General features: G+C 36.8%; 1 long non-coding RNA gene across 1 annotated transcript in view; it reads right to left on the reverse strand.

Moving 5' to 3' along the window:
- LOC127498933 (uncharacterized) overlaps nucleotides 1–26,821 on the reverse strand; it is a 121,839-nt gene that overhangs the window by 55,648 nt on the left and 39,370 nt on the right. Inside the window, exons 3-5 of the long non-coding RNA XR_007926002.1 lie at nucleotides 15,665–15,752; nucleotides 11,368–11,404; nucleotides 6,338–6,511 (exon numbers count right to left, since the gene is read on the reverse strand). This is a non-coding gene — a long non-coding RNA (uncharacterized LOC127498933). The remainder of the gene's footprint in view (nucleotides 1–6,337; nucleotides 6,512–11,367; nucleotides 11,405–15,664; nucleotides 15,753–26,821) is intronic.

Below are 26,821 nucleotides of genomic sequence, written 5' to 3' on the forward strand. Positions count from 1 at the left end.
TAGACATTATGGCAAAGTATTTGGACTGTCAGCGACGTCTTAAATTATTTGATAAAGCTGTAAAAATAAAGCTCATATTATTTAGTGGGTAATTTTATCCAAAACCGTACATTCGGTTTTAAAAAGCAGCTTTAGACTAAGAGATTAGTTAATCCTCTATTAAATGAAAAGCGCTAGAAATAACGGTACAGCTATTCATATCTAAGGCTATTAAAAGCACACAATCCTATTCTATGATTGTTATTCTAGTTCGCTAAACCATTCATAACACAGAATATTCCTGTAGAAGATGGATTTTTTTTTTTACAAGATATAAAAACTAGTATGAGAAGTCCCTTCTGCAAGTGGACGGAAGCTGAGACCTATCCACAGCAGAGCATTTATCAGCCCCCTAAGTGGCTGTAACAAAAGCAATGCTCCCTGGGAGAGAACCTGACAGCAGTTTTCCCCCTTATCGATCGCCACGCTCGCTCTGAGTGCTCCAGTTTATGACAAAAGAGTTCACGACACCACAGTCAGAAAGTCAATACCGTGATAAATACTCTCCTTCTGTTGGTCCCTTGTCCAGCACTTTACCAGGCATTTGCCATGACAGTTATTACTGCTGCAGTAAATCTGTGGCCAGTAGAGAAGAAAAAGAGAAGGAGACAGAGAGAGAAAGGCAGAGAGGGGGGAGGTTGGGAATTCCACCGCCAAATTTATGAACCCAGGATACTGTTTACTTAATTTAAAGACTCACCACACAGGGTCAGTCAGTCAGATCTGAGGATTTGACAGGATGTGTATGTCCACAGTTTAAAGAAATAGTTAATTAATATTTAATATAATATTATTAATATTATTAATATAAATGCAATTTGTATGGACTTAATATATATTAATAATACATCATTATTTAAAAGTCCACACAAATTGCGCACAAATTGAGTCCAAGTCTTCCAAAGCAACAACGAATTCAATTTTTTCAAAAGTGAACAAATTAAGTTTCCAATGAATCAGTTGATTCAGCTCACAAGTAGGACTGAATGATTCATTCATGTATCAGACTGATTCATTCATTCCGGTTCAACCCACTGACTCAATGATCTGGTCGGTCACAGTTTTAAAGTTAACAGCTCTCTGGAAGGGAAGAATATCAGTGAACAATTTAAACTTTGGTTTGTTCCTTACAGAAGACATCAGAAGACTTGGAATATGGTGCAAAAATTGTATAAATAAAGAAAATCATACACATTCAGAATGACGAAAGTAGATAAATAATTTGAGTGAATTGTTCCTTTTAGGAACATGTCTTTTCCCTGTGGGTTTCCTGTGTAGACTAATTTATATCTCAACAATACTCTTTTCCATCACTTGCAAAGTAACAACTGTTAGCTCTTATTTTAAATTGAAATTAATGAAAATCTTTATTCCATTTACGCTTAAAAGATTTTCTTTCATAGAAATATGACATTTCAGCCTGTTTGCCGTTTAAGGGAATTAATGTAACACTACATACATGTTTATGGTATTAATATTCTCAGGGACACTTGCTTTATTTGAATATTTTATTTTTATTTAGTACATTCTCAGAGAGACAGCTAAGCCCTAATCCAAAATAAATCCGGTTAATGTTAAAATGGCCATGTCCCTCTGCTTGGAATAACATTAATCAATACGGAAGATTATGCCGATGGAAATTAAGTTATGTAAAATGCCCCATTCCTGTACAAGATTAATATATCCTTGCATATTTATACATCTGATATTGTGAAGAAAATCACATTACACTGTGTAACCTCAAAAACCCGCTAAGTGTCTTGCAAAAGAAACATATCACATGGAGATTACTACTTTACAGAGCACATCGCAAGACACTGCTCATATAACATACAGCTAAAACCTTCCTGGAGCTATAGAGAGATCATGGAAACAGGGGCTGTCCAGAAATGACAGGTCTGAGATTAAATCCATCCCTGAGGAGCGAACTATCACACTGGATTTATTCCAGCATGGTGGTGTGTAAATACCTGGAACAGGTTCCTGTCGTGAACACAGACCTTCCAAATACGAACAGCAGTCAAAACAGAACCATGCTGTTAAAGGCAGGGAGAGTATACTGAGCAATGAACATTTGCTGACTCATTTCTGTAATTTAACAACCAGGTCGAACTAAACAGCATGTGTCTCTCATCAGGGAGTATATTTATTCCTAAACAGGTTTTAAAGCAATAGTTCACAAAAATTCTGTCATCATTTACTCACCCTCATGTTGTTCCAAACCTGTATGTTTTTTTTTTTCTTTTTTCATTTGGAGACAGATTTTTGAAGAATTTATTAAAAAGCACTATGAAATAATCATTAAAGTGGTTCATATGTACAATAGCTTCATGTGAGGAACAGAATAAATTTCAATGATTATTTTTGCTGAAAATCTGAAAAGAACTATAAGTCAAATAGACTTATGACATTTTGAGGCAATTTGACACCTTTAAAGGGTTAGTTAACCCAAAAATGAAAATTCTATCATTAATTACTCACCCTCATGTCGTTCCACACCCGTAAGACCTTCGTTCATCTTCGGAACACAATTTAAGATATTTTTGATAAAATCAGATGGCTCAGTGAGGCCTGTATCGCCAGCAATAACACTCCTTTTTTCAATGCACAGAAAGCTACTAAAAACATATTTAAAACAGTTCATGTGACTACATTGATTTAACCTTAATATTATAAAGCGACAAGAATACTTTTTTGTGTGCCAAAAATAACAAAATAGCGACTTTATTCAACAATATCTAGTGATGGGTGATTTCAAAACACTGCTTCATGAAGCTTCGAAGCTTTATGAATCATTTGTTTTGAATCAGTGGTTCAGAGCGCCAAAATCACATGATTTCAGTAAACGAGGCTTCGTTACGTCATAAGTGTTTTGAAACTTCAATAGTTCACGTGACTTTGGCAGTTTGATATCCGTTTGATACACGCTCTGAACCACTGAATCGAAACAAAAGATTTGTAAAGCTTCGAAGCTGCATGAAGCAGTGTTTTGAAATCGCCAATCACTAGATATTGTTGAATAAAGTCGCTATTTTGTTATTTTTGGTGCACAAAAAGTATTCTCGTCACTTTATAATATTAAGGTTGAGCCACTGTAGTCACATGAACCTTTTTAAATATTTTATTAGTAGCTTTCTGGGCATTGAAAAAGGGAGTGTTATTGCTGGCAATGCAGGCCTTACTGAGCCATCGGACTTTATCAAAAATATCTTAATTTGTGTTCTGAACATGAACGAAGGACTTACGGTGTGGAACAACATGAGGGTGAGTAATTAATGACATAATTTTCATTTTTGGTGAACTAACCCTTTAAAAGCAAATGTTACTATGTGTCACTGACATCAATGTTGTCATATTTGTGAGTTAAAGCAAATGGGAAAGATCTTCAGTGAATAATGATTTAACTTTTGCACTGCAAAAAAAAAAAAAAAAAATTTCCCCAGTCTTGTTTTCTAATATAATTATACAAACAGTTACTTAAAAATATTTTTACAAAGATGTTAAGAAATACAACCAAATTTAGAGAGGTTTCTGCTTAAAACAAAAAAACAAATAATCTTGTTCAATTTGATAAATACACTTGTTTTTCCTTCAAAACTCCTTTTTGTTTCACAGAAGAAAGAATGTCACACAAGTCTGAAACAACATTGGGATCAGGATGAATATAGAAAAACTATCCCTTTAATCAAGTATGAAGGAAAGATAAATAAATATACCGGTATATAAAAAGAAAAACTGAAAAAAAAACCCAACAAAAAAAACAACAACAAATATCTTTGATTGTCAGCGTGAGTTAGGCTGGCTTAATGTAGGGTTAGTTTAAGGCAACCTTTGCCTCTATAACAATACAGAGTTAATTTGAATATGTTCACCACTGATTAAAATTTCAGACCCCTAGCCCCTGTGTTCCCTGCTATAATATTTTCAGAGACAATGCTTATTTGCTCACCTACATTTTACAGAAATTCTGAGTGAGAGTTTCCTGCTGCTCATAAAAACACTCAAAGATTCAAGTGTAGTGGTTGTATATTCAGTAAAACTTTGTTAAATTGTCTCATCCCAACAGAACACCTGCTATTCAATTGAATGTGTTACATACGATGGCTTCTTGCACTTACACGTACTTAAAATCCTCAAAACATCCTGAGGAACTTAAGAAAATCTCAAAATCAGCCCTATGCAGCTGTCACATATTAATTCATGGGATGGGCTATGGCACCAATATGTAAGGGAATTTTCTTTGAAAGTCTTTTCCAACTTAAGGACAGATAAATGTACCTAGATCAAAAGAAACCAAGTCAAAAAACCTAATTTGGCGGTTCAGCAATAGTAACAGGAAATATCCTGTTACGGCTCTGCATGTTGCACTAACAAATTGGCAAATCTCATCGAACCAACAGGATTCATATCCTCACTAAACTGCGTAGGGCAGCCGAGGGCAGAGTAAATCGCGGAGACCTGCACACTGCCGTCCCCACTGCGATACATACTAAACTGTTGAGTGATAATGACCAGAGAGAGGGTGAAGAGGTGGATCAGGAGGTACAGAGAGATTAGGCCCAGTGTGGTTGCGCTGTGCCAGAGTGTAGTCATGCGTCACACTGAGGCTGTTGTTCTGCTTAGTCCCTGGAGTGAACAGGACACTCATGGCTCCCTCTGATAACTTGTCTCACCATGCAGATGAGCCAAGACTACCTCAGCCCACCAGATTTCCACACACATGCGCGCACACACACTCAGACACTAACTTCTGCTGTAGATGCGTTGATTTATACCTAGTCAAACACACGCACGTTGTTTGCATACTAACACAGTCGCAGACTGCACTACGATTCACAGTACCAAACATTGCTTCCTACAGCTTCCTCCATATTCTGGGATTATTTTGGTTAAGAACTAGACACTTAGACAAGAAAGGGCAGTCTGATATTTAAAATAATAATTTATGGGCAAATAAAGTTAAAGATAAAGTTGGATGAAGTGGATAATACAAGGATACAGTGTTGTAGTCGAGACCAGTTCATTCAAGTCTGAGTCAAGACTGGGACTAGAAGAAGGTTGAGTTCTACTCAAGACGAGACCAGAAGAAAGTTGAGTTTTACTCAAGATTGATACCAGAAGAGGGTCGAGTTCTACTCAAGACAGAGACCAGAAGAGGGTCAAATCTCATCAAGACAGTGACCAGAAGAGAATCGAGTCAGAGTCAAGAACGAATTAATGACAAGACCAAGACCACAAAAATATATATTCTTGGACTCCAACATGAGGACCAAGACCATAAAAAATATCTTGACTTTGTTACCCAGCTGACTGATAAAAACTTGACTCCTTAACTGGTTAAAATCCAGCCAATCAGATTGGAACTTTTTGTGCAATGTGCATTAAAAAAAAAAAAAAGTTCACAAATGTTGTGAGGAGGTATTTATACTTGGACACTTCATGCCTTTTTAGTAATCCAACCATGAAAAAACAAATGTAAATGCCTTCTAAGATGCATTTGAGATGGTTCACAATCCAGTCACTCATATCTCACCTCCTGATATGGTCTGAAACTTCAGGAGATGGTTTGAAATGCATACAAGAACGCTAATTTTAAATCACTAAATCACTACATTTAAATGCATCTAGTTAGTGAAGCCACATATGCAAACTTTAGCCTTTCAAAAAGCAACTACGTCAGCTCATGGACATTTTGGAGCCCCACAATTCAAACGTGAGTGTGCAAATCACGAATAAGGTACGTGGACATTGAGTGATCGGCAACTGCATAAACCTGCCATATGGGGCTTACAGAGTGTCAACAGAAAATTTAACTCATAGGAGGTAGTAGACAGATTCATATCCATCTTGCATAAACATATGTATGTGGGCAAATGTAAATGGAGTGTGCATACTCGATCGGATAGCAAACTGAACCCCAAGGCTGGGACTGGATGCGACTACTATGCCCTTTTGAAACAGTATTGGCTCTGGAAGCCTTTCATTGGGGAACATTCTACTAGCTTGTCTCCTTCATTTGAATGGATTCATCCTCTTAGAGATTAGGTGACCCCGTGTCACCTATAATCTGTTGAATAAAGTCTCATAGAGACATTTGCATTAAATTCCACCTGTCATCCTTAGGTGCTTCTTGACGTTTCAAGGCCCCGAATTTAGATTTCATTTCTGCAGCTGCTGACCAAGTTCAGCGGTTATAACCCTAAACTTAAATGTCCTCTTTTTTGGAAGACCAGATTGTCTCTTTAGCTATGTCTCACGTTATTTTTCCAAAGCCCCCTCTATTTAAAAAAAGTATTACCTGGAGTATGGAAGATCAGCTTATCCTGCAAGCTGAGGAACGCTCTTCTAATCCTTACTGTCGCTTTTATTCCGCCGCAGAGCCAGAGAGTGCCAGTCCCAGCAGAGCAGACCTTTTCATGTTCCCTTGCCCTCTCTGTTCATGCCGTGCCCTCCGCTGGCATACCACAATCCCCTGGACAAAGAGAGCAGGAAAGCTCTATTGTATTACAGAGCATCCAGGGTTACTTCCTAAGAGAAGACTTAAGGAAAAGAAATGGTTTGATAAGAGCAAGGTAGTCATCCTCAATCAGTCTTATGAAGAGTCCTGCACAAAAAGGTGATAAAGCAGGGTTATCAGAACTTTAGCACTAAATCCGGCAATATTTACCCTTTATCACAGCACTTTGGTGGGTTTTAACATTCTTAACATCTGTCCTACCCATTGTGAAACATTTAACTATGAAACGTTTGATCAGACATGACAATTACACTTACGCATTTGGTTGACTGTTTTATCCAAAGCAACTTAATGTGCATTCAATGTATAAATCATTTTGCAGGAATCGCACCCATGACCTTGGTGTTGTTACACTGCATAAAAATGATTTTTTTTTTTGTCTTTTTTTAATTTGTTTTCCAAAATATCTAAAAAATACAAGATAAATTTACTCAAGACTGCATTTGATATTAAGACTTCTTCCAAATAATGAAACTTTAATACAAGTGCATTTTGTCTGATTGCATTGGCAGATTTTTTGTTATAATCGAGTTAAAAACAAGCCAGTACAATAAAACAAAATATACTTTTAATAATGATGCATTCCCTGAAAACTAGTCATAGTGTTGATTCTCAAATAAATGAAGTGTTTTAATGATCTCTTTAGATATTAACTGTAAAACAAAACCTATTTGTTCAGTGTAGAAACATGCTCTACCATTTGAACTACCGAAACTATATGAATAATAATAAATGAGCGGCTTTATGATTGTCCACATCAATGGCTCTCCAATGACCCAATGTTTTGGTTTATGAAGGGAAATGGGAAAGGGTTTTCATATTTAATTATGGGGGATCTAGAAAATAACCATGTCCTCATTATTTTGGCCAAGAATGACTTATTAGCATCATTCATTCCATCAACAGTCAGTAGTATAAAGTCAGATTACTCTGTGGAACCCTTTCTCTTTAATTACAGTGTGGACAGCTTTTTTTCAAAGGTGAAACTATTCCCCTGCTAGGTGTGGCTTCTGTTTATGAGGAGACTGAGCTCTCTTTTTTGTGGCTTTCATGTGGCAATTAAATCTGTCTCCTAACACTGGGTGGCGGGAGGTGCTAAGACAAGCAAACGTCTGAACGAAGAAAAAAAAAAGAAACACTTTTGGCTGAAGGCTTTAACAAACATAATTAATTACTCCAGACAGGTATGTATTGAAAACATTCTGATCCAAGCCTCTGAGCCATTTAGATCAGTGGATATATTCAAATAAGCTACGGCAAAGACACAGAAATTTAAGCCAAATGTATCTTAGAAGTTTCTGAATGTAGAAGGAAAGAAAAATGTGTTCATGTTTTGTCTAAGGATGTTTTAAACCACATTTACATGACTAATGGATATGGGTTTAAGAAATATTCCATGCTCAGTAGGGTTAAGCTTTATCAGCATTTGTGGCATATCGTCGATTACCAAAGAAAGTAATTTTGATTGGTCCCTCTGTATTTTATTTATTTATTAAAAAAGCTAAACTGTGGTTACAATAATGAACTTAAAAGTAAATAGGGCCAATGTTTTAGAGGTTTTAGCATGAAAGCTAAAAATACATATATAAAGACTTCCATTGCAAAAGCCTCTAAAAGCCACCTTGGTGAAAAATGAGAACAATACTGAGTAAATGCTCATAGCATAGGTTCATCAAATTCTTTCACTTCAAACCCGCTAAATCCCACCGTCAGCCCAATCAGAAGTACCAGTACTTAGGTAGAAAAAAAATACATAGGAGCCTGATAAAAATGCTAATTTTAAAGTGAAACATCAGATGGACTTAGAGGCTTTTGCATCTGAAGTCTATATACAGGTGCTGGTCATATAATTAGAATATCATCAAAAAGTTGATTTATTTCACTAATTCCATTCAAAAAGTGAAACTTGTGTATTATATTCATTCATTACACACAGACTGATATATTTCAAATGTTTATTTCTTTTAATTTTGATGATTATAACTGACAACTAAGGAAAATCCCAAATTCAGTATCTCAGAAAATTAGAATATTACTTAAGACCAATACAAAGAAAGGATTTTTAGAAATCTTGGCCAACTGAAAAGTATGAACATGAAAAGTATGAGCATGTACAGCACTCAATACTTAGTTGGGGCTCCTTTTGCCTGAATTACTTCAGCAATGCGGCGTGGCATGGAGTCGATCAGTCTGTGGCACTGCTCAAGTGTTATAAGAGCCCAGGTTGCTCTGATAGTGGCCTTCAGCTCTTCTGCATTGTTGGGTCTGGCATATCGCATCTTCCTCTTCACAATACCCCATAGATTTTCTATGGGGTTAAGGTCAGGCGAGTTTGCTGGCCAATTAAGAACAGGGATACCATGGTCCTTAAACCAGGTACTGGTAGCTTTGGCACTGTGTGCAGGTGCCAAGTCCTGTTGGAAAATGAAATCTGCATCTCCATAAAGTTGGTCAGCAGCAGGAAGCATGAAGTGCTCTAAAACTTCCTGGTATACGGCTGCGTTGACCTTGGACCTCAGAAAACATAGTGGACCAACACCAGCAGATGACATGGCACCCCAAACCATCACTGACTGTGGAAACTTTACACTGGACCTCAAGCAACGTGGATTGTGTGCCTCTCCTCTCTTCCTCCAGACTCTGGGACCCTGATTTCCAAAGGAAATGCAAAATTTACTTTCAGCAGTCCAGTCCTTTTTGTCTTTAGCCCAGGCGAGACGCTTCTGACGCTGTCTATTGTTCAAGAGTGGCTTGACACAAGGAATGCGACAGCTGAAACCCATGTCTTGCATACGTTTGTGCGTAGTGGTTCTTGAAGCACTGACTCCAGCTGCAGTCCACTCTTTGTGAATCTCCCCCACATTTTTGAATGGGTTTTGTTTCACAATCCTCTCCAGGGTGCAGTTATCCCTATTGCTTGTACACTTTTTTCTACCACATCTTTTCCCTCCCTTCGCCTCTCTATTAATGTGCTTGGACACAGAGCTCTGTGAACAGCCAGCCTCTTTTGCAATGACCTTTTGTGTCTTGCCCTCCTTGTGCAAGGTGTCAATGGTCGTCTTTTGGACAACTGTCAAGTCAACAGTCTTCCCCATGATTGTGTAGCCTACAGAACTAGACTGAGAGACCATTTAAAGGCCTTTGCAGGTGTTTTGAGTTAATTAGCTGATTAGAGTGTGACACCAGGTGTCTTCAATATTGAACCTTTTCACAATATTCTAATTTTCTGAGATACTGAATTTGGGATTTTCCTTAGTTGTCAGTTATAATCATCAAAATTAAAAGAAATAAACATTTGAAATATATCAGTCTGTGTGTAATGAATGAATATAATATACAAGTTTCACTTTTTGAATGGAATTAGTGAAATAAATCAACTTTTTGATGATATTCTAATTATATGACCAGCACCTGTATATATATATATATATATATATATATATATATATATATATATATATATATATATGAACACCCAAGTTTCTTACTCATATTACACACACACAGAGATTTTGCCCCTCTAGCGCATTAGCAATTCAATTGTTCTTCTTAGAGGGGTGGGAGGGGGAAATCCTGGAGTCTTCTGACACTTCCCAAATCAATCACGTTGTTTCTACCCTCTCGACAGAGATAAGGTGCAAAGGGAGCAAAAATTCCACACCATTAGGTCACTGTAAGAGAAAGTGTCTAGACGTTTATTTGTGTCTCGTGTCTCTCAGTCTCTCTTTGAAGGCGCGGGGTGGCCCCTCTGTCAGGTGTGTCCTGACGGGAGGAGGCGTGGGGCGTAGGGTGGGGGGTCTGGATCAAGGTGTGGTGCTTGCGCTTTGATGTGGGGCCTGTCATGCTCCGTTGCCTCCTGATGCTTCTTGGCTGCCGTGGTGTCTACAGCCGCAGACCAGGTAAACCTTGGGCCTCCTTCCATACACACACACACACATACACACACACACACACACACACACACACACACTCATACCGCTGTCCTTTTTTGTACGCTGTGACACAGGAGGTGCTGAGCTATTGAAGGGGTTACAATGCACGTCTTGTTGCCCAGCCTCCCACATTTCTCCATTCTGTGGTTACTGAGAAGACAGCTATGCAGTAATTTCAGAGGTATTATGCCCCAGGCAATAGGCCCCTGTAAACTTAAAGGGAAAAAGGTGTCTCAGGTAAGAATCAGGCTGACGGCTGCGTGATGAATTTCCATTATGACATATTATTCTTCGCAACTCTCTCCCTCAAACCGATGTGCAGCTACTCCACTTGAGGCACGTCAACATGTCCACGTTTCAGAAGCAGGTTAATTTCTTGCCGGTTTTTATTCTATTATGATAACCCAGATGACAGCCGGAGAACTTAATTCCTCGTATATTTACCAAGTATGAGCAGAGCTGTTATGAAAACCAACGTGCTCTGAAGTTGCGGTGTCCGTTTTCGCCACATTGCTCCACAACATCATGCATGAGAGACTGCGATTGCCGTGTGCATGTGCAGCATATGCTGTGGGCGGCCTGGAATGTGCATGACTGGTGAACACACACACACACATACATTCTAGTACTAACTTCAATACTAAACATGAGAATATGACGACAACTGCTAAAAAACAAAAACAGTTATATGCAAATATAAGGTCATTCATTCATGTAAGTTCACTCCCTACACTACAAAAATTATGTTTAGAATTTTTTTGTTTTTGTTTTTTTCTAAAACAAGCAAAATCATCTGCCAATAGAAGACAAAAGGCACATACATTCAAGTTACATTCCCTAAAAATTTGTTTAAAATTTAAAATTCTATCCTTTACTCACCCTGCTGTCGCTTCAAACTCTTAGGACTTTCTTTCATCTGGGGAACAAAAAAAGAGGAAAATTGGTAAATTGTCTGAAAAAGTGACAAATATTCAAATCATTAATCAGTGAAAATTGTGACATTCACCTTAGCATTCGTGAGAGCAGTTAAAATGTCTGTTTTGATAACTAATCATTCTTTTCAGGTTCTCAGTCTGATCTCAACAGTCTGGTCACATCAGTTAACAATTTACTGAAAGTGAGATTATCAATGAATAACAATTTCTCACACAAAACTATTGTTTGGCTTCAGAGGAAAAGTGAGACCAGCAAAGTGTTCAGAATTTCTCCTCTATATACAGTATGTTTGTAACAACATGAAGTTTAGTAAATGATGACAGAATTATAATTTTGGGTGAACTAAACTTTAAAGGATAACTTGTATATTTTACATTACTATTTTATACTTTTAATAATATTTTACAATTTATAAAATAGGGCAAAGATACGGATTAGGAACATGTTTTTTTTTTTTTTTTTTTCTTCCAGTGGAGACAAACAACACACCAACACTTCTAATGACAGTACCTCACAGTTTACATTGTTATCCTCTTTCCAGGGGTTGAACCTGTGCCCTTTGGCATTCTCATTATAACGGTGATCATTTCCCATCAAGTTAACAAACTTCAGGTTTTTTACCTATAACCTTTATGTCTGCACACCTGAAACTTCAGAATGACAGCGGCACTTCCTTTACATAAACCCACCTTCAAAGCTACATGCACAGTCATTTCAAGTTATGGGTCCATTTGCATGGGATTGAACTCAGACGTTTTTGATATTCATAAGCCACAAACATGCACTTTTCAAGCACGCCCATGCACTGTTTAACCGCTTGTAACATCACACATTTTGTCAAACAATAGTAAAACATTTCTGGGAAGTCTTTACCTGGAAGCTGCATTAGCTAACAACATTTTTGCTCTTTTTGTTCTCCTTTCCCCAGGTTCTTAACATTTGGCATAACAAAACTCTCATTGACTCATACTTGTATGTTTATTGCAAATACAGCACATTGAATCAACCTGTGGTTAAAGGCTTGTTTTAACCTGTGATTAAAATGATTATGAAAGCACATACTTACTGGGGCACACATGCAATTGAGACTGCAAGGTATTTATGCATTAGGCTTCTTTAAGTCCATATTAATTCACACATCTGCCTTTAATACAAGCACTGTGCCAAATGAAATTATTTTCTCATAGACAGTGGTGGACTAAACCTACAACCTTTGTATAACTGAACAATAAGGTGTAAATGTTGTGAACCATTTCATTTTAGAGTAAAGATTTTGTTTTGAAGAGTGAGCAGGGTTAGTTGTCACACTTTTTACTCTGGTGAACATATATATCTCAATGTAGGTTTATTTTTAAAAATCTATTTCTGTTTGAGCATATACTGTACTTAATGTCTTGGCAACAAAAGCTTTTGAACAGTTTCACCATTATTAACTGGGGGGAAAAATAGCAAAGCATGTTGTTACAATTGTTATGGGTAAGCTGTCACAATAAGATCTGGCCAAAATTACAGACAGCCTATTATAGACTTTTCAGCAAGATGTAGACAATAAAATAGCAAAAATCTCTGTTTTACCCAACAAATATTAAATAATAAATAAATGTATATAAATAAATTACCACATTTAAAATTAAATACATTACAATAATAAAACATATGTGGAAATGTATAATAAAAATGTGACAACTTGCTCCAACCTGGTATTATTGAAAAATCCTGAAAACATTGATATACTAAAAGATGCCTGAGTGGCAACTAGTCCTGGTCTCCTGTTTAACTATGCAAGTGGGGTGTGTTAAAGTATTCCCGGAGTGTGGTGAGCATTAAAGGTTTTTAGACTATGTGGAACATTTATTAAAATATCCCCAGTGTGTGATATAAGTGTGTGCATTTTTTTGTTTTTAGAAGCATGTGCTACAGTATTTCATGTGTGCGAGAAACTTGTTTTATAGTATTTTTACAGTGCATTTGAGGCGAGTGTGTTAAAGCGTTCTCGGTATATTAAGTGTGTGTAAAAGTGTTCAGAGAGAGTATGGAGCATGCATTAAAATATTGTGTGTGATGTGGGCGTGTTAAAGTACTCTCTCTCTTGCCTTTGAATGGTTCAGCACTTCCTGTCTTACAGGCCCTGCCTCCACACATTGTGTAAATATTATTTCAGCAAAATAATACTCAGTTAATAAAGTTGAATTGATCTGTGCAGCTCTGCATGAAATCTGCACCAATCAAACAGAGCCTAAAATCTCAACCTCATCTGCTAATGTTGATTTTCTATTTAGTTTTGCTTTAGAATTAATTTATGTTTAAGAAAGTGGGGCTTATTCACTTAAAACTGCCATTTCTGCTGTAAAACAACATTGGAATGACTTAGCTGCTATATATCAGTCAGTCACACCTAAATTATACATAAAATTATCCAATTAACTAGAATTAAAATGCCTACAAGTATGGGGAACAGTTATTCACTATTAACTATGACTTTTGCCTCAATAAGCTCCTAATTTACTGCTTATTAATAGTAGTAGTTGTTGTATCGTTTAAATTTTGGCATTGGGTAGGATTAAGGGGTGAAGAATAAGGTCATGCAGAATAAAGCATGCTTTATAAGTACTAATAAACAGCCAATTTGCAAGCTAATAAGCAACTAGTTAAAAGTGAGTTAAAGTTAAAATGTTACTGTTACTTTTAAAAGTAATGCATTACAATATTGCGTTACTCCTTAAAATATAACTAATTGCATTACTTAGTTACTTTTTATGGAAAGTAATGCACTATGTTACTTTTTTTCTCATCTGGGCTGGACCAAAAGTTAAATGAATAAGCGTCAGGCTGAAGGAAATGCAAATTCACGCCTATACAGTAGAGGGCACAGCTCAAACAAACAAGCCTTTCAGCAGTGCAGCCATTTTGGATAGCAGAAGAATAGGACACAGCATAAGTAAATGCATGCTCACACTTAGTCTAGAACTTAGTGTAGTCTAGAATAACCATAATGTTTACACAGCGCACACACAATTCCTCTGCACTCCCGATTTCTCTCAACATGGGGACAGGAGAGCTGTCAGTCAATAAATGGGAAAACAAATTAACTTGCGTTACTTATTTGAAAAAAATAACTCAGATATTTTGTTGTAAATTTAAAATGCGTTACTTTACTAGTTACTTGAAAAAGTAATCTGATTACGTAACTCGCATTACTTGTAATGCATAACACCCAACACTGTTCATCACTACAGTTGTTGTCTTTGGGTTAAGGTTTAAATCCTACGCAATTCCATCAGGTATGAATAATATTTCACGACCACTAACATTTCCAACTTTCTTTTTTCTTCTTGCTTTTCCACCTGTCCAAAAGATGTCTGTAAGATGAAAGCACTGCAGCCGTCCCTTATCGCTGTCTTTTGGAGCTCTCAAAAAAAAGAAAAGAAAAAAAAATATGGCAGTTCCACGTACAGGAGAAATAGCATTTGGGATTATAGTTCTAAGGACAACCCTGACTATTCACACTTGGCATTAGCAAGACAGCCTCAGTACAAGAAGGATATTTTTTATTCCTTCAATTTAACTTTAATTACTCAAATCTCTGTGAGGGCACACAAGAAAAGCCCAGGCATTTGTGTCAAGAAGATTACCAGACTGCCCTGCCAAGTCCGTGCGTTGCTGCATCGTTAGATAGAATTCAAATTCAAATCCGGGCTAAAGACAGTGCAGCTGTCACCCCCCTGGCCTGCAAAGCACCCCTTGGATCAAAAATTAGCTGTCCTCCTCTGCCTGCTTCTCATCTCCTTCCTCTTCCCCCCTAAGGACCCTAATCCCTCTCTCCCCACTGACTGTGACAGCCAAAATAAAGCCATAAAACCCTGCAAATAATTAGTAATTAAAAATAAAAAATGTTTTCCCTTTCATTTTCAAGTCAGGTATGAAGAGCCACATAGGTGTCAAGGCTGCTGATTCTTGTGCCAAAATGAGACAGTAATTCCGTATTTCCGATTCGCGTCTTCACATTCACAGATACATTTGTCCACATTGGAGACATATCAATCATGAAACACGCATTCAGTTTTGAGAAGTGACACAATCGGGGAGTACTTTGGTCTCATCAGGTTGGTGAGAAATCGTTCTACAGTAGTGCTCTCTTATATCTAAAGCACACTTACTGTTGAGTGCTCAGTTCACTTTTAAACATTGGTGAACATAATAATCTTTTTGATCTTTTTGCCACTTTTATGAACAGGCATACCTGGAGAAAGCTGTTTCCCAAACATCTCATTCACAGTTTCCTGGTGGAGCATCTCTCGTGGAGGTACAGGACTCGAGCAGTGAACCAGCTACAGTAAAATAATGAAATATTTGTGATTTTTACAATAACATTCAAAAAAACTTTGTTTTTTAAAGGGTCATGAAACCCCAGAACACATTTTTTGAGCTGTGAACAGATATGTATAGGCTGCACATCATTAAAAACACTAAAGGTACCCATTAATTTTATTTATAATTTGAAATGAGTTATTTTTGCATTTTTCAGAGCGATTTCTGTCTGCCGGTTTGAAAAGCTAAGTCGGAGCAACGTCACAAAATCTGACGTCATCGTGTACTACTGGCAAGATCCGGAGTTCTGATTGGCTCCAGTATGGGCTGGTCGAACATGCTGACGTCAATAGTTTCTGCATTTATTCATGAGAAAAAGAACATTCAATTCAATCACTGCTCTGTAGTATGCATAAGATTATAATTGCGGTATTATGCATGAGGAAGTATCACTTCTCTTGCCTTTGTCTCTTGTCATTCAGAGACATATTGTTGGTGCTCCTGCACCTCAGTGCTAAAACACAAAAATGCGTTTCCCTACGACGCGATCAGAGCAGAAGTTTGGGTTTGTTTTGCTGTAATCTACCAGCACAAATGGAAAATATGTTCGCATGAGATCGCATTACAGCGGAGAATTCAAATGTCACAAAAGTGCTGTTCATTCACCTCGATCTGCGTTCGGACTCGCGAGCCGTGTGTATGTTTCCCTCAGCACAGCAGCACTTGAGTGTTGTTTGTATTTTGCCCGCGATGCGGTCAGAACTGAAGTTTGAATACGAACACATGAAAAATACAATTGTTATGATATGCACGTGGAGCGCGCATATGATCGGTTTCAGCGCGGAGCTCCGCGATGAGTTTAACAACACTAGCCACGTGGATTATAGAGCATAAAGTATCCGTGTTTAAAGTTTTTATTGACATATTTCACATTCTCCTGCACCAAACATTAACCAGCACGGTGTATGCACAGATATTTCATCAAGTCTTCTTCAAATGAAATATATGTGCAAACTGGACCCTGATACAGTGCATCTGAACGCGATTATTCTGATGAACAAAAGACTTAGAGAATGGACAAAAATTAAACTATGTCTTTATTCTTTCTGTTAAACTACGTGTTGTTTATCATGAGACTGTAGTGCTCGTAAACGTAAAGAAAGTATTATTAGCCCTTTTAAATATTCTTCCGCATTTCTCCCTTGTGCTTGGGAGGTTGTTGTCATTTTCTCCATGCTCATATATTAATATTCATCATTCTGTATAATGAGTGTGTTGTAGGTCTGTGTTTCATTGGTTGTTCTCTCCCCTCTTCCCCCCCTCTACACTCCTACTTTTCAAGAGCTTTACACGCCCATTTTTACAGACTTTTTCCAGCTCACAGGTGTGAACGACCAGGCTAAAACAGGGGGGTTTCATGACCCTTTAAAGGTTTTATTTTATGCAAAAATAGTAATATTCTAAAATATTATTGCAATTTAAAATTGTGCTGCTTAATATTCAGGAATCTTTGATTATTTAAAAGTTTAAAGGAACAGCTTTTATTTAAAATAAACATTTTGTAACATTATAAATGTCATTCCTACTTTTTATCAATTTAACAACACAGGCTCATTAGAAAAACGTACCTGTGTCAACATTTTTGCAAAACGCAAAAATACTTACCAATATGTACATATCACTGCAGAAATGGACACTTAGAGGCAGTAAAACAGCAAACACTTTTAATCATTTTCATACACATTTATGATTACAGGGCCAGATTATCGATTAATAAAGACTTTTCACGCAGCTCCTTGCATAATATTATGACCTCAAAACACTTTTTACCATAGTGCAAGATTTGTAAACGAATATATTTTAGAGTTTGCATCACTTACCCAGCTCCAGATGTTCAGTTTTACTGACGTAACAAGCTTTCTCGGTAGCTCAGCTGGTACTGAATTGTACTTGCAATGCGAAGAGTTTGGGTACAAATCCCGTGAAAGACGAGTCACGGTAAAGGAGCTCAAAGACAAGAGTTAAAAAACAAGCTAAAATGCCATGGTTATTATTTGCATTTTTATGTCACATTTGCTTTTTTTGACACTATCGGGTAGGTTTAGGGTTTAATGTAGGTGTACGTTATTAAACGTGATGGAGCATTAAGCTTTTAGCGCCACTTCACCAGACATTTCAATTCACAACTGCGGTGATACGTACAAACTCTAACATAATAACATGTTCATCTGTTCCGGAAAAAAAATAAATACGCTTTTAGCGCCACTCACTGGACATTTCACTTTGAAACTGTCGTGAAATGTGCACGACGCAACGTATTTTGCGTTTTGCAAAAATGCTGAAACAGGTACGTTTTTCTAATGAGCCTGGGCTGCAATTTAATGATGCATCCTTGCTAAAAGAATTTCTTTAAAAACAAACAAACAAACACTTCTGTTCAAAAGGGTCAGTAAGTAATAAATATTCAATGTTGAATACAGAATGTAGAATATTGCAACAATAATCATGCAGAATATATGGCTACTTTTGAATGGCTTTCAATGGAGAAAGGTGCTTTTCAGAATAAGATGTTGTAGTTACAGCATCTACCAGTAGGGGCTAACTAAACCATGCACTAACCAACCAAACCTTGACACCTTGATAGGTGCAAATATCTTGGGCCAGCAACTGGTCAAAATGCAGAGCTACTAACTGAAATATAGTTAGTGAATTTATACCAAAAATGCATACATTTTCAAACAATAGTTCAGTTTCAAAACCTAATGAGCTGCCTCACTGCAAGCTGCTTACATCTAAGACAGCATTCTACCCATCATGGAACTTCAGTGACAGATTTGGAATACTCTAAATAGGCAACAAATAGCACTCCGCACAAGTGATGCAACTAACAACTGGTCTCTAAAGAGTTCGACAGTAGCATGTTGCTAAGCTAACAGTATGATACACTAAGCATAAAAACACACAGCACACACAAATATAAGGTAAAATAATCTATTTTTAATTCCACTGAACTATTTAGATACTTTTCAGCACTGAATGAATTATAACTACAAACTCTTCCCTCACCTCGTCCACCATCTTGGATTTATTTTGTCACTCATCATGCTGCAATGCATCGTGATATCCTTCTGTAAAAAGGATACATGCAATGTTTTAGAATTTAGCCTTTAGGTCAGGATACTTCTGCAGGCAGCTCACTAGGTTTCAGTTTTGGGGAAAGTTACTTTTAAAAGTAATGCATTACAATATTTTGTTACTCTCTAAAAAAGTAACTAATTGCGCTACTTAGTTACTTTTTATGGAAAGTAATGCGTTATGTTACTTTTGCGTTACTTTTTCTTATCTGGGCTGTTTGTTTTTATAAAAACAAAAAAGTTCTATTTTTGGCAAAAGTAATGGCCCTTTCACACCAAAAGTGAAATGAATAAGCCTCAGACTGAAGGAAATGCAAATTCACGCCTGTACAATAGAGGGCGCAGCTCAAACCTTTCAGCTGTGCTGCCATTCCATTCTGAATTGCAGAAGAATAGGACACAGGAGAAGAAGTAAATGAGTAATTTAGTCTAGAACTACAATAACCATCATATTCACACAGGAATGTGCATTGTAAAAAGCACTATATAAATAAAGGTGACTTGCGCACACAACACATCTATGCACGATTTCCTCTCAGCATGGGGACAGGAGAGCTGTCAGTCAATAAATATGAAAACAAAGTAACTTGCGTTACTTGTTTGAAAAAGTAACTCAGATATTTTGTTGTAAATTTAAAAGTAATACTTTACTAGTTACTTGAAAAAAGTAATCTGATTACATAACTCGCATTACTTGTAATGTGTTACCCCCAACACTGCTAGGTTTTAGAACACATTCCTACTCATGACTACTAGTATGAGGGATAAGAAGCAAATGGCACTCATTGGCTCTGCTGTCTTATTATTCACTTCATTAAAATAGCTTGACATCATGGCCGTAGTTCCTCAATGCCTTCTAATGCAGGAGCTCTGGAGTCCCCCAACCCAATCAATCAGGTCTGTTAAACCCCATAAGAGGTTCTGCAAAACCAGATTATAGTGCCATGGTTTGGAATGCTATGTGCAGCAGCTTGTTTTTCTGCTGGAAGAGCACCATACATGTGCTATAATTGATTGGCATGCTGAAATTACAGGAGCCTTGCAAGGTTACGAACGGACCTGGCATGGGGCTGATACATTAAAAGTGTCTGGCATAGCCAAGTAAAGCATCTGATTACAATTTCAAAGCAGAGACCTGGCGCTGATTAAAATCAACAGTCCAGATGTATAGTCTGAAGCCCCCTATGCGGCAACGCTAAACAGGCTAAAGTGAGCAGCACCATGGGATGAAGCCGTGGCACGCCAAGTTTATTACAGAGTTTTGCCTTATGAATAGGCATTACTACATGAGCCAATCATTTATGAGATTGGGTGAATGTGGGTGGGGCTAAATCTGGCCATTGAGCTTCACAACATACCCTCTAGAAAAACCAAGTTCACACTAACAGATGAAGAAAGCAGGTATTTCAAACGTGTATCTCCTGAAGGAGTTTCCCAACTGCTTTCTGCCGATTTCTAACAAGCCGCAAAAGCCGGCTTGGTAACCCCACCCCCTCTTCCTCGTTCCTCTCTTGGCCCCGGGGAGGGAAGGACGATTAATATCTGCCTACCTTGTTACCTAATTCATTATGGAATAGCAGTTAATTTGATTTGATATTATTTTAATAAAATTCAGTAATATATTAGATTGTTTCAGGCTATCAAAATAATTTTCCAATTATTACGGTTACTCAACCAAGTCTCTTTTTTTTCCCTTTGCGAACGGCAGTTGGTCTGACTCTGAATATATTAGCTCCAACAACTCCATCCCGTCTGAGGGAAGAAAAACTATATATGCATGATTACACCAGAAATGTTATTACTGGTAATGTGATGCCCGCAGAACTAAGAAAATGGCCTACAGTTGGATGTGTGATTCGCGCAACGTGGAGCCTTAAATGCTTTTGATTTCAGTCCTGTAGGGAGAAGCAAAATATGTACATTATTTATTATTTATGGAAAAAAATAAAGATGTATATGCGCAGACAGAATTTCCTTTAAATATAACACATTAACATCAGTAAAATCTTATATATATATATATATATAAAAAAAATAGGGGTGAATCTATGTGCACTCTATCCTCTGTCTCATGCAAACTAAATCTCATATTTCATATGAAATTCTCTGTATTTTACTAAACCCAGATAGTTTACAATCCAGTCCCTTGCAAAGAATACTGGAACCCGTGTTGTTATTGTTAACAAACACTGAAACTATTAAAAATTATTTTCATTCCTTCATTCATTTCACTGAAATGAATATTTTAAAAAATAAATGTAATAAAAAAAAAAAAAATACTAAAACTAAAACTGAAAAAAAACAAAAAACAAATGGTAAAAAAAAAAAAAAAAAACCTGAAAATATATATATATATAAAAACAAACACAAATGGTTTAAGGCAACTATTTGACAAATGTAAGTGGATTTAAATCCAATGAAATTAAGTTTAAAATAAATAAATATATATATATATATATATATATATATATATATATATATATATATATATATATATATATATATATATATATATATATATATAAATATATATAATATATATATTGCGGAAGCTACTTTAAAATTGTACCTTTCTAGATACACTAGTTAATAATAATAATAATAATATTATATATATATATATATATATATATATATATATATATATATATATATATATATATATATATATATATATATATATATATATACACACATATAAAATATTATTATTATTATAACTAGTGTATGTCTAGAAAGGTACAATTTTAAAGTAGCTTCCGCAATATTGATATTTTGAATAATAAACTGATATGTTGATTATTTGAATAAACAATGTTCAGAGAATTTAGATGCACAAGTAAATGCACTTGGCATGAACTTTTATTCATGGATTTCACGAGAATCCATGAAAAAGAGAGTTTTTGACCTCTCCCGGACCACGCTCATGCCAGGATTTTGTCTTGGATCCTTTGGTACTTGGATCAGAAACACAGAACAATGCACAATGAAGTGACTTCTAATTAACACTCTTTCATCAGTGAAGTATTGTTGGATTGCATTTATATAGAAATTGTTCGCCAGACTGGGGACCAACATTCCCATAGTCCTCTGAGATCTGTGTACTAATCATCTAGGGAGGGTCACGATCTGCCTTTCGGATGCTCTCGCCTCAAATTCTGACCGAAGGGCTCCCACAAAGCGATGCTCCCCTCTTCCCTAACAATCACACTGCCAATTCGAGAAGTCTCCTGCTGAAGTGAGGGACGCCTGGCAATGAAGTAACGCTTTTTTGATGGTTTTTTGATCATTCTGCTTGGTGCAAAGTTGGTGCATGTGTGTACAATTCGACTTTTCGACCAAAACTTCACAGATTATTCTTTTGCAAAAGAAGGTCACTAAACAACTTTCTTTGTCATTAAATGAATATGACAGCATTTAATGTCTTGTCCTCCGTCTTGTTACTTAAAAAAAAAAAAAAAAAAGTTACCAAGTAATTTTGAGCATGTGTTTAATTTTTCACTTGGAAGCATTTTGTTAACTTTACATTTGAATACGCCAAACAAACCGATGGACCCATGGAAATTACTTGATACATGATAAAACCGTTACTTCATCTACTGGAAAGAGCAGGAATGCTTTTGCATGCAAAACACTTTCAAAAGCCTAGTTTACATTTGACATCTAAGTCAAAATTCTGCTATGCTAAATGATGGAAACCAGTTCCTTTCACAAAGACCAAATCAGGTCACAAATGCCTCAATGTTGTCACTAGCCATGTTTTTGTGAAACTGCCCAGGTACATTTAAGTATGTGCTAATTAAAAGTAGCTACAGTACAGCCAAAGATTCATTATTCATTATCAGTTAGTGATGAATCACTATTGAATGATAGCCACTTTCACTAGCCATACTGCACCATATGTGTTGTTTTCTCCATTGTGGTCATCACTGCATGGCTCCCCTTGATATTTGTGCACAACCTAGGCATCAGTTATGACACTCTTTTTACTTTTGGCAAGGTCCACACAGCAGAAATAATTTAAAGTAAAAATGTCTATTTGTCCTGATAACAAAATACACTTCTTTCAAGGGCAAGATAAAAACAAAAGTGACAAATTCCTAGAAATCCAATGTTCTTGTATTTATGTCAGTATCATGCATTTTTGCAAAATATTATGCTATTATATATACTGTATACAGTGTGTGCATAATTATGCAAGTTGATTTTCTGATCATATTTTTTTTTTTTTTCAAGCACATTTTACCAATTCCAAACCACATCAATCTTAATAACTACTATTAATTTTGTATTTAATCCTTTATAAGTGATATATAATTGTTCATGAAGGCTGGAAGTGAAAAACGCCTTATATTCAGGTGTGCATAATTATTAAGCAGGTTTTCTTTTAAAGATAAACTGAGCCAAAAAAGAGATTTAACTCAGACTGAAAAGTCAAAAATTATTAAATGCCCATGAGAAGGATGCAATACTAATGCAATACTAGAAACTGCAAAGTTAAGGCATGACCACTGGACAGAGAAATGCTTATTGGGTCAGCAGGGTCAGACAAAAACAGGTGGAGAAAGACACGTTAACTGCAAAAGAATTAAGAATTAAGGTGAAGAATTAAGTGTGAAACCATCAGGAACCCTTTAGTCTCCAGAACTGCAACCTACCTGGAGTCTTCAGAAGTGCAAAGTGTCAGTATCTCAGAGACTTAGGTTCGGTAAAGAATCCTAAAAAATGACCCCCACTTAATAAGAATCACAGCTGAAGTGTTGTAAAATACATGAAGACTGTTTTTTATAAGCTTTATAGACAGTCAGATTGAGTTTTGGAAGATCATTTTAGTACATCTCTGCAAGATGGACTTTTCAGGATAGGAGATGGATTAAAAATGAACTCCCAAAACTTACTGCCAGATTCTGGAAGACAAATTTTTCAAACAGTGGTACAAGAAGATGTGGTGCTGGTCCTTCAAGAGTCACTCTCAACCTTTCTGTCTATAAAGCCTACAAAAAAAAAAAAAAAAAAAAAAAAAATCAGTCTTCATGTATTTTACTACACTTCAGCTTGTGATTCTTATTAAGTGGGGGTCATTTTTTAGGATTCTTTACCTAACCTAAGTCTCTGAGATCCTAGTCTCGTGTAGCCAGACCTTCAGACTGATGGCAGAAGTTCATTTTTGTTCCGCGTCAGGTTTAGGGGAGTGAAAATGAAAGCCGATGTCCCTACAATAACAAACCGGCGTGCCTCTAATACATTATTCATTCAAGAATGTTGTGCAAGTTTACTGCAACAATGAACTTCACATACTTGAAAATCGTTTATTTGATCCTTGTAAGCGCTCGTTGTCACAGCTGTAAACATGACGGCGTTCTTCTTCTATGAGGGGGTTTGGTGTCAAGGCATTTGTTTCCAGGCGGACCGTTAAAGAACGCAACACGCATATCTCCCGGACATCCTGTAGAATTCAACCAACCAGATGACGACTTCAAAACTCCTGAAGTGTTTCCAGATAAGTGTGCCATATGCATCAGACGTTCAGCCAACAGTCTGTGGGCGTGACGTATGAGGCTGAGAATACTGAGATCCTGACACCTTGCACTTCTGGAGACTCCAGGTAGGTTGAAGGTCTGGAAAATGGTGGTGCTGGAGACTAAAGGGTTCCTGATGGTTTCACACTTAATTCTTCACCTTAATTCTTTATTATTTTGCAGTTAACATGTCTTTTCTTCTCCACCTGTTTTTGTCTGACCCTGCTGACCCAATGAACATTTCGCTGTCCAGTGGTCATGCCTTAACTTTGCAGTTTCTAGTATTGCATTAGTATTGCATCCTTCTCATGGGCATTCAATAATTTTAGATTTTTCAGTCTGAGTTAAATCTCCTTTTTGGCTCATTTTATCTGTAAAAGAAAACCTGCTTAATAATTATGCACACCTGAATATAAGGCATTTTTCACTTCCAGCCTTCATGAACAATTATATATCACTTATAAAGGATTAAATACAAAATTAATAGTAGTTATTAAGATTGATGTGGTTTGGAATTGGAAAAATGTGCTTGGAAAAAAACATGATCTGAATATCAACTTGCATAAAAATTACGCACGCACACATATATAAAAATTAGAAAATATCGGCAATGACATTATATATGTCCATATAAATAACAGGATTATGCTTTACTTTTAAGGAAGTCATTTTATTTTTCAATTGTAAAAAAAATCTAAATAATTTAATATAGAATAGATTTGGGGGGAAAATGTCATTGCTGATATTTTCTATTTTTCTAATTTTTATGCCTAAATTCATGGGGGGAAAGTTTTATCATCTTACACATATTTGCTCCAAGTAAAATTATTTTAAAGACACATTTACATTTTTTTTCCTGGAAAACAAGACAAAAAAAAAAAAAAAAAAAAGATTCTAAGATCAGTTACACACAAACACCTCATTCACTCACATTCATTCACATTTGCATATACAAACATATGCACATACCCACACTCTGTCGCACTAGCACTCGAATGCACATGCACAATCAGTCACACGCACACTTTTAATGGTACCAGTACACAAAGAAAAAAAATGTAACTATCTGAAAACATGACAAATCACCTTTGTCTACATCAGGTAACAATGCAGAGCCTTCTAAAACACAAAGCATTAGGAAAACCGTGTTTCTTGTTCCTAAGATTCAGCTGAAGTAGAAAATGAAAACCGGAGAATGACAAGCCATGATTTATACCTCCAGAAGCAAAGATAACAGAACAATAGCGGTGGCCCTCCAGTAAGTACACAAAGGGGATTGTTGAGGTTTTTTTAAGCTTTAAAGCAGGTTGTCACACTGAATTTTTCTGCTTAATATCGCACTTTCCTTTTCGATGGTCAACGTGGATCGTTAAAACAGTGAGTGAAGACAAAAAGTGATTTTATATCACTTATGTGCCATTCTTTTATTCATTCAATCTGTCATTCATGTTCCTTTTTTATTCTTGGCTAAATGATCAAGACCCGAGTATCTCATTAGTTGTGTGCGCAGAAAGTCTTTTGATGCAACCACTCACCCTCCTGGTCAATATATCTTACATTCAACCATCTTATTAAGTGGCATTCCAAGAACAGAACAGGCCATCAAGGGCAGCGAACTGTCTTTCCTGGTATTAGACCAATCCTCTAATGTTTTGCAGAATAGAATATGTCCAGCGTATTATTTAAATAGTCCCTCGCTTGATGCTTTTGTGTTTTTTTTTTTTTTTTACTCTGAGCCACATTATTTTTGGTGACAACTGCATGCTGGAGGATACGACCCTCTCTGCCAACTCTTCCTCTTTAGCCTGATTCGAATAAAGAGCTTTGAATTTAGTGGACAGCCCCCCTTACACTAACAGCAGTGTGCCTTTAAGAAAGCGACCATGCCAGAGAAAATAATTTTGATTGACGTTACAAGGAAATTTCCAGCCCGACTGATTTAATTGTGAATGCCAGGGGGCATCATCGGGGGCCAGGTAATAGCTCTTTTGCAGGGTGATTTTTTGATCTGGGCTTCTCCCTATGGTAGCGTCCGCACAGGCTCGGAGGGCCAGAGGGCAGAAGAACAAAGAGAACTTTATGCCTGTGAATTCCACTTCCTTGCCTTTGAAAACAAAGCTTCTGGAATGGGCAGTTAAACTGTGGAAGTAGATTCCCAAGCTCATTTGATGTTAAGTCTTTAGTGTCAAGAGTGGCATATTCATTTATGAAAAGCGAGAGAAAGAGAAAAAGAGCGAGCGAAGGAGAAAGGGAGGCAGCTGCATCTTCTAACAAACAGGCTTGCTGTGTCTTGGACGGAAGAGGTGTGGATGGCTTTTCAAACGGGCCTGGAGGATTAGGGGATGAGAGCTTAATGAGAAACGCATCGGGCGTCAGCTGACTGAGCTGTCAGACGGCGTACTGCGCCGAGCTGGGGGTGAGCGGGAGCGGGGTGAG

The sequence above is a fragment of the Ctenopharyngodon idella genome, chromosome 17 (genome assembly GCF_019924925.1).
Source record: "Ctenopharyngodon idella isolate HZGC_01 chromosome 17, HZGC01, whole genome shotgun sequence".
Classification (NCBI taxonomy): domain Eukaryota; kingdom Metazoa; phylum Chordata; class Actinopteri; order Cypriniformes; family Xenocyprididae; genus Ctenopharyngodon; species Ctenopharyngodon idella.